The 9362-nt window shown below is 39.7% G+C and overlaps 1 pseudogene; it reads right to left on the bottom strand.

The window, feature by feature from the left end:
• Positions 1 to 241: 241 nt before the first annotated feature.
• On the bottom strand, positions 242 to 1136 carry LOC108284104 (annotated as a pseudogene).
• Between the last annotated feature and the right edge of the window lie 8226 nt (positions 1137 to 9362).

The following is a 9362-nucleotide window of genomic DNA, read 5'->3' on the forward strand; positions in this document are numbered from 1 at the left end:
GTTTCTCCTAATTTTTTATTTATCAGGAGTGACTGAAATAAAAAATATAACTGAGTCCCATCATGATCATGGAAATCGTTTTAAGACAAAAACCGGTCAGGTGAATATTATTGCTTCCCATTTTCAACGATTAGTTTCCATTGATAAATTGACAGCCAGGAGTCTGTCAAGAATACTCAAGATATGTTGTATAATAAATACAACATGCCTGTTCACAGGGGTAAATATCCTAGGAAATAACTTACGTGTACTTCTTGATTTTGTCATACAAAACAAGCACAAAAGCACCATTCATGCCTCTGAGAACATTGGATCATGCATCCTTGAAAAATGCTTTGCCTCCTTCATCATGAGCAATCATCTTCCAGCAGTCAAGCGTGCCTGCGTATATGATGTCAGTTCCTTTGCACCCTGACTGCATCATCATGCTGCTGCGAAAGGTGTCAAATGGTTAGGAAGTCAACCCTGCAACAGCAGTGACAGTCTGTGTGATCATCCAGTTGATGATGGTGTGAGCGTTCTTGGGATCCAGAAGCATTCCCTTTGCAGTGTCATAGATATACAAGTAGTTAGCTCGGCAGATGATAATACCTTGTACAGACAGTTAAAGTGTTGATACAGGCCCTTAATCCCAACAGATTTGTAGATCTTAACCAGGCAGTCAGGAGGCCTTGGAATTCCCTTTCAGCTCCAGCTTTATCCACATCAGCTGCTTGACAGACACAGGCAAAATCAAAAGGGTACACAACACACAAGGATGTGGCCCCAGCGGCACCACCTGATGCCAGACTCCCTGCAAAGTAGCGCCAAAACTGGTTCCTCTTGTCCACACCACCCAGGAAGATCTGTTTATATTTGACTTTGAAGGCAAAGTTAAGAGCCTGGGTGGGGAAGTATCTGATGACATTGGCCAGGTTACCACTCCAGAAGGACAGGACTCCCTGCTTCTTGGGAATATGGACCACACAGTCTATAATGCCCTTATATTGCTTATCTACAGTGATCTGCTTGCTGGCATGCTGCATCTGCAGCAGCAGTTTGACCCACCCGATGGGCACTACCTCCACCTTGGAGATGGCTGTGGCCACTCCACCTGCCAGGAAGTCCTTGGCAAAGGACACAGTGGCATCTGTCATGTTGAAAGGAAAGAGGAAGCAGGCTGCTTCAGGACGGGACTGGGAAGGGAACAAGCTTTGACTCCAGGGCTGCCCATTTCTCATCTCACAGTTCTATGAGTCAGAATTCTGAGCAGTACTCAACTGGTTTCTCTGCTCAGTGTCTCAGAAAACAAAGACTACATTCTTCTCTGGGGGTTGAGGGTCCTCTTCCCGACTCCCTGGTTGCTGGTAAAATGGAGTTCTTTATGATTGTAGGAGTGTGATTTTCACCTTTTTACAACGTATTAACTGGGGGCCATTCTCAGATTTTGAAACCTACCTGCTATCCTCAGCCACATTGCCCTCTCTACAGTGTGGCAGTGTGCTCCTTTAAGGTAAGGGGGAGAATTTCTCTCACTTTGCATAACTCTGACCTCTTTTAAAGACTCAGCTGATTAAGTCAAATCTCCTAAGAATAATCTCTCTTTTGATTATGTCAAAGTCAATTGATTAGGGATTTTAATTAATTACATCTGCAAAATCCTTTCTGCTATATAATGTATCATCATAGGAGAGATGTCCTATCATATTCACAAGTCCTGATTACAATCGTGGAACACAGACAGGATTATACAGATGTGTACACCAGGGCATTGACAATCTTGGGGAGCATATTAGAATTCTGCCTGCCAAAGACTGTCTGAAGAAGTGAAACCTAATGCCTCATTCAGTAACAGAAACTGCCAATAGAAGTCATCAGCAGGCTGCATTGAAAAAGGTCTACCATGTATTTGTGTCTTCACTGCCTGGCAAATTTGCATAAGAGCCCAGTTAACTTGAGAAAAAAAATACAAATACCTAAAAGCTTTTCTGTCAAAAAACGTATGTTTTGAGAAACTCTGGTATTAAACTCAGAATGCTTTTGTTTGAATCCAGGGATCACAATCTCACAACCTTGTGCACCTAACAACTGCATGACCTTTGCAAGTTATTTAAAGTTTCCAGGCCTATATCCTCATCTCTCGTAGGGGATTTACCTTATAGGGTGTTTTGAAAATTGAGCTATTAAATGCATGTAAAGTATTTAAAAGAATGGCAAACATAATAACTAACACAGAAAGTTTCACTTTTTATTTTATTTAAAATAATCATATGTTCTAACTAGCACTGTCATAAGAACTCTGAGCTAGGCACTATTATATTATCCCCATTTCATAGATGAGGAAACTAAGGCACAAAGAATTTAAATAATTTGTCCAGAGCCACAGTGCTGATAGGCATGGACTTAGAATTTGAATCCAGGCAGTCTGGCCATTAATGGACTTTGCTAGCAGAAAAGACACTGGATGTTCTTAGGACAAACTCATCATCCAAGAAGGAAAACACGAAACAGGCTGCTTTCAATTGCTGGGAATTGGTCAGGAGCTGGTTCTAGCTCAGCTTATGAATGAAACAAAATGCTCTTCCCAGATAGTCATCCCCTGTTGAACAGTATCCTTTAGCGTAAAATAAACTCCAAGAGCAGAGAATGATTGTCCTGTTTATGAATGGTTCTCAACAGCTGAAACAGATTTACTTATGGTTGGTGCTCGCAATAGACTAAACCTTTTTCTACTCCCAAAGTACTTAACACTCAATGGTATTAGAAAGTAAGGCCTTTGGCAGATTATGAAGTCATGGTGGTGGATCTTAAATCATGAACATTGGGAGGACCATGGAACAACTTTGGCTGAGTAAAAGAGTGCCGAAAGAATGGACTATTTTCTTTCAAGAAATTCGGGATTTCTTGTAGAGCAGAAATTACAGAAATATAACATGAGATGTTCTGACTCAAGATGGCTATTGAACTTAACTCTGAGGAGAACAGGCTTTCTTTCCTCTCCCACTAAGCCTTGAGATACCACCACCAGGCCCCATTGCAACAGTAGAGACATATGGCACTAGGTTATATCAATTTTCAGCAGCCTCATCATAGCAAAGCAAGACATGGCAGTAGCAAATGGGGCCTTCTAATGGACTCATGTTACCCGGTTTTCCTGCAGTAAAGGCATTTTAAAGCAGGCAACCTCTTTAATCTAAGAAATTAGATTACAGAAAGACCTAAGACCTAAGAAAGTTCAGGGGAGGAAGGAAAGTCTGTGAAGAAATATTTCTCACTTTTCTAGTCATGTGGAGAAGGGATTGTTATCTTTAGAAATACATCTTTCATACAAACATGAAATTTGACTATTTACCCAGATCTTCTTGTAAGGGTCATAGTCATTGATGTTTGAGTCTGATGCCAAGTCAGCACATGTTGCTCTTATTTCAAAAGAAATTCAAATGATAGTGCTGTCCACTGAGTCAAATCCATGAAATAATCAAGACAATCTCCTAGCTCTTGCATGCTCTCAGACCAAAATCTTTCATTTTGCAGAGATTTTATGCCTCAAAACACAAACAGGTTAATCAAATAGGAAGCTCTCACAGGAGTTAGTCTTTTTCTTAATCATGATTCAACACTCAGAAACAATTTATTTCACTGAAATAGTATTCCAAACATGTTCTGGAATATCACACTCACCAGGGCAGATAGATTTCATGTTATTGTCTTTTGCTAGTGGTAGAATTGTCAAATTTATTATCCTGCTGTTACAGACCTTCTAAAAAGCAGAGCCGGGTGACCAAAAACAATGAAGTGCCCCAAATGAGTTTCATCTCAAGGCCTTAACTGATAGCATTCTCCTATTTCTTATTTTTCATGCCCAGTTTGTTGTGATACTACTGGGAACTTGTTAGCTCAGCAGCATTTATCATGATTCTGTTTTGTTGAACAAGTAGAATACAATCTTTTTTCCTCATTTAATCAATAAGTAGAAGAAGGAATTAGGTAGAGCAGGGAGGAATCATGCGAGATTAATGGCTTCTGACTTATGGTAAAACTCAGCTTGAATATTGCACTTACAGCCTCTTCTGAGACAGCCTATCCTGGGAGCAAAATATTCCCAAATAATTCAACTGCATTGCTTTTATACATCATGACTGCTATTTTATCTCTTCAGTCAGAGAAAACATAAGAAGCATTGTAATCCATCAAGATCTGTGTTATTTAGAAGACAGATTTTTACAGACAGGACGAACACTAATTGAGGGAAGAGGATAGTGGAAAAGAAAGGAAATACTGGAGATCGATCTATCATCCCTCGATCTATCTTATCTATCATCTTTATCTATCTATCTATCAGCTGTCTATCTACTATCTTTCTATCCATCCATCCACCCATCTATCATCTACCTATATCTCTCTATCATCTATCTACTCAATTTATCTATTTACCTACTTACCTATTGATTAGATATTGATATTGAATTTAACCTCCTTTACATAGTGAGGGAGGTCATAGGCTTATTTTACAAATAAGAAAAGGACTTCGAGTGTGGCAGAGATTCAGGAAGCTTGAATCATAGGCCTGAGGTCCCAAGTCGGAAGGTGGTAAACTCAGTTTCTGACTAAAGACTGTGTAATTCAAAAGCCCAGTTTGTTATTGTTTTCTTCTTCTCTCTTTCTCCCAACAGGCCACTATTCTCTGTCTTTGCGTTTGGTTTTACAGAGATGAAATTTGCTATCATAGTTTAAGGTGAAGACTTTGGTGGGAATTTCCCCCAAAATAGAATAATAGGATTTGGTTTGACTTCTACTTTTAGAACTCTTTCTATAGAAAAATATGATTTAAGGAGATGTGATTGGAAGAAGAAGGTTTAAGAGGAGGAAATACTTGCAGTTGATGGATCCAGAAGGCACTGGTCAATTTTCAATAGCCTCATCACAGCAAAAAATGAGTTTTAGGGTATGAGAAATACCAAATTGGCTTTTAAGAGTCCTAGGAAATATGAAGAGAAAATGATGTGTGTTCTGGTGATGCTGTGATATTGTGCTATAGCTGGCCTAGAGCCAGAACCTGAGCAACGCCATTTTATAAGACAAAGCTGTGTTTCGAAAAAGTAAGTTGTAATGGCTGCCCTGTTCTTCTAGCAATAACTGCTTCTGTAAATAAAACTGCTAGTTTGCTCTGAAAATGCCCACTATGTAAAGCTGCTTACCTTTTCTTATCAGTACCAGAATAAGCAGCCCAAGCTAATGCCATCTTGGCCCCTGAGACTTGTAATAAGTAACTAAGATCTGTGACTTCCACCACTACCCAGACAATGTGTAAACTAACATTTATCTTGACTTCCGTAAACCACTTAAGTAACAATCAGAGTGACAAAAGTCCCCTGGCCCTTGGAATGTCCGGAGCTCCCCTCACCCTTGTCTCCACCCAGGAGGTGATTTACAGAATCCACTAGCCCTCGGAATGTCTGAAGCCCTTCATCCCCATCCCTGCTCCTGACCCTCTGGGTCCTAAAACCAGGATGTGGTTTTTTAGCTTAAAAACCCTGCTCTACCTGAGTTCGACGCCACAGGTTGGAGAGAGGTGAATCCTCTGTGGTGACCGGCAATAACAAAGACCCTGCAATTTGGCATACTTTTGTCTTGGTGTTAATTTAATTTCAAATTTCAATACTTCAATGCTCATAGTAACACACACCTTGTGGCTTTTCTTGTCTGTCCTGAAATAGTCTCCAGACTTGGATGAGGATATGGCCAGGGCTGGTGTGACAAATTAGTGCAAGCTCAGTGGCCTGAACAACGGCAACTATATTACTCACATTTCTGCAGGCTAAAGTTTGGAATCATGGCATCCTCAGAGTTGTTTTTTTCTGAGGGCTGTGAGGAAAGGATCTGTTCCAGGCCTCTCTCCTTGGCTTGTAGATGGCTGTCTTCTCTCTAAGTCACTTCATATCATCTGTAATCTATGTGTCTCTCTCTGTTCAAACTAATCCTTTTTATAAGGACACCAGTCATAGTGAATTAGCTCATTTTAACTTGATTACTCCTGCAAATACCCTGTTTCCAAATAAGCTCCCATTCTAAGGGGCTGGATGTTAGGATTTCAACTTATGAATCTTGAGCGGAAGCACAAAATTCAGCCTGTCATAGAGGTGAAGTGATGTACACAGGTTTAAGTTATGGAAAATGCTGCCTAGCTCCTTGAGCAAAATTAATTTCTCTGAATTTTAATGTTCCTATTTACAACATAGTCATAATANTAGTTTGCTCTGAAAATGCCCACTATGTAAAGCTGCTTACCTTTTCTTATCAGTACCAGAATAAGCAGCCCAAGCTAATGCCATCTTGGCCCCTGAGACTTGTAATAAGTAACTAAGATCTGTGACTTCCACCACTACCCAGACAATGTGTAAACTAACATTTATCTTGACTTCCGTAAACCACTTAAGTAACAATCAGAGTGACAAAAGTCCCCTGGCCCTTGGAATGTCCGGAGCTCCCCTCACCCTTGTCTCCACCCAGGAGGTGATTTACAGAATCCACTAGCCCTCGGAATGTCTGAAGCCCTTCATCCCCATCCCTGCTCCTGACCCTCTGGGTCCTAAAACCAGGATGTGGTTTTTTAGCTTAAAAACCCTGCTCTACCTGAGTTCGACGCCACAGGTTGGAGAGAGGTGAATCCTCTGTGGTGACCGGCAATAACAAAGACCCTGCAATTTGGCATACTTTTGTCTTGGTGTTAATTTAATTTCAAATTTCAATACTTCAATGCTCATAGTAACACACACCTTGTGGCTTTTCTTGTCTGTCCTGAAATAGTCTCCAGACTTGGATGAGGATATGGCCAGGGCTGGTGTGACAAATTAGTGCAAGCTCAGTGGCCTGAACAACGGCAACTATATAACTCACATTTCTGCAGGCTAAAGTTTGGAATCATGACATCCTCAGAGTTGTTTTTTTCTGAGGGCTGTGAGGAAAGGATCTGTTCCAGGCCTCTCTCCTTGGCTTGTAGATGGCTGTCTTCTCTCTAAGTCACTTCATATCATCTGTAATCTATGTGTCTCTCTCTGTTCAAACTAATCCTTTTTATAAGGACACCAGTCATAGTGAATTAGCTCATTTTAACTTGATTACTCCTGCAAATACCCTGTTTCCAAATAAGCTCCCATTCTAAGGGGCTGGATGTTAGGATTTCAACTTATGAATCTTGAGCGGAAGCACAAAATTCAGCCTGTCATAGAGGTGAAGTGATGTATAGGAGAGAGCATGGACACAGGTTTAAGTTATGGAAAATGCTGCCTAGCTCCTTGAGCAAAATTAATTTCTCTGAATTTTAATGTTCCTATTTACAACATAGTCATAATAACACTAGAATAGTGGGGTTGTTTTAGAGATTAAATGAGATACTGCATGTAGAAAACATTCATTGTATCTGGGACACGGTTGGTACTCACTTTAAAAAAAAAGTTAGATTTTCATGTTGAACTTATATAATCACTAATAATGGAACATAAATTCAGGGAAAAGAAGTAGATGGAGTGGAAAAAATGTTATGAGGACATTGTGTGGCTCTTCCAAATGTGGCCTCCTTCGTGTAGGAACAACTATATTCTCCCAGGTGTGATTTTTCTGGTTCTTGGAAGGCCCCTAACATACAATACCAAGGTGTCTGAAAAATCTACCATCAAATTTATTTCTGCTCTTGAAGGCTTTAGGAGATAGACGTCAGGGAGGAAGAGATAGTGAGGAAACCAAGAGCGTCTAGATGAACCCACACCAAGCCAAATTTTACCTGCATCACTATTTGCTAACACCAGCTCTGCTCCAAAATCCCCAAATGAAACACATTGGAATTTGGAGGGTTGCTAATCTTAGAGATGAACTAGCCTTGATTACATTTTGAGGGAAAGCCAATCTGGGAAAATGAGTCAGAAAGAGCTATTGCTCTAAGGGGCCTGAGCCAAGGCTTCCTTTTCGCTGTTACCTACTATTTTCCCTCTGGCAATCATTTCCAAAGTAGAATTTTACATTCAAATGCTTTTCTTTCTTCCGCTCTCTTTGGAACAATAATATATGAAATCATTCCAGAAGGGAGAGCACCTTCTGTGAGGAGACTAACCTGACATGTGATAGAAGGAAATGGAAAATAATAAAATGACATTAGAATGGACCATTTCTGGAAATGAGAGAGGTTTGGTATTGCACTTAGGAATGGGTATTTAGGAACTTCTGAATGTACTGCCCAAGCAATGATTCACTCCACTTGGCATGGTCACCTGGTCATTTCAGTTCAGATATCGTTATGATAAAGTATAATTTTCCTAGGCTGCGGGGTGTGCTCTGACTCAGCTGAAAACCCACCACATTTCCCTCACTTGGGTCATGACTAACCACACACACACACATACCAGTGAGCGTTATTATGCTGTCCCACCAAAGAAGAAATTTAGGTTGTTATTATCACAAAGGGTACATTTGGATTGATACATTTACCAAAGAAAACAAACAAAAGCCCACTGTTACACCATCAGGAAGAAAAACTGGTTAAGTATTGCATATTAAATTGGTTCTTCAGGTATTTTACCAGGTACCTACTCTCTGAAGGTTGTTTGGAACCAGTATCAAAACATTTGAAAATAAGTCACTTGAATTGAGTCTATAGTAAAGTTTCCCATAAAACAGAAGAACATGGCCAGAAAGTTTTATTGTTCTGACCGACCTAACCTGAAGAAATAGGTTTGTGTTCTCTACTAGACATGAGCATATGTTATGAAGGGATAATATATTTCAGATTTGTTAATGCTACCCTTGGCATCGAAGAGCTTTAAAAGCAGCTAGTTAAAGGCAAAAAATTTACTACTTAAAAAATGAATCAGTTAAAGTCAAATAACCAGTCTTCAATTTGTCATTATCCAAAATATGAACACTCAAAATTAATTGAGTCATTCATTGAGATATTCATAATCGTTGTCAATATAAGAAATTAATAACTTATCTGATAATATTTGGTTTAGTTATTTACCTCAATTTTTATATTTCCCAGAGCCTAATATAGTGGGTTATAGAGAGAAACTGTATAACTCTTTATGGAATGAATGGGCGGATGAATAAAAGGAAGAAAAATATATTATTTTGAAAAGAAATCAGTGATATGAGTCTATTGGCCTTGGAGAAAGATAAGATTTCTATTAGAAAGGATAAATTCTCTTCTACTAAGACAAACACAATATTGGCGGTTTTTGATATTAGAAAGTATTATTCCTCGAGTCCACCAAGATGGCAGAATAGGAATAGCTCCGGAGTGCAGTCCCCAGTGAGAGCAACACAGAAGGCAAATGATCTTTGCATTTCCAACCAAGGTACCAGGTTTATCTCAATGGGACTGGTTGGACAGT

The sequence above is a fragment of the Cebus imitator genome, unplaced genomic scaffold, assembly GCF_001604975.1.
Source record: "Cebus imitator isolate Cc_AM_T3 unplaced genomic scaffold, Cebus_imitator-1.0 Scaffold269, whole genome shotgun sequence".
NCBI lineage: Eukaryota > Metazoa > Chordata > Mammalia > Primates > Cebidae > Cebus > Cebus imitator.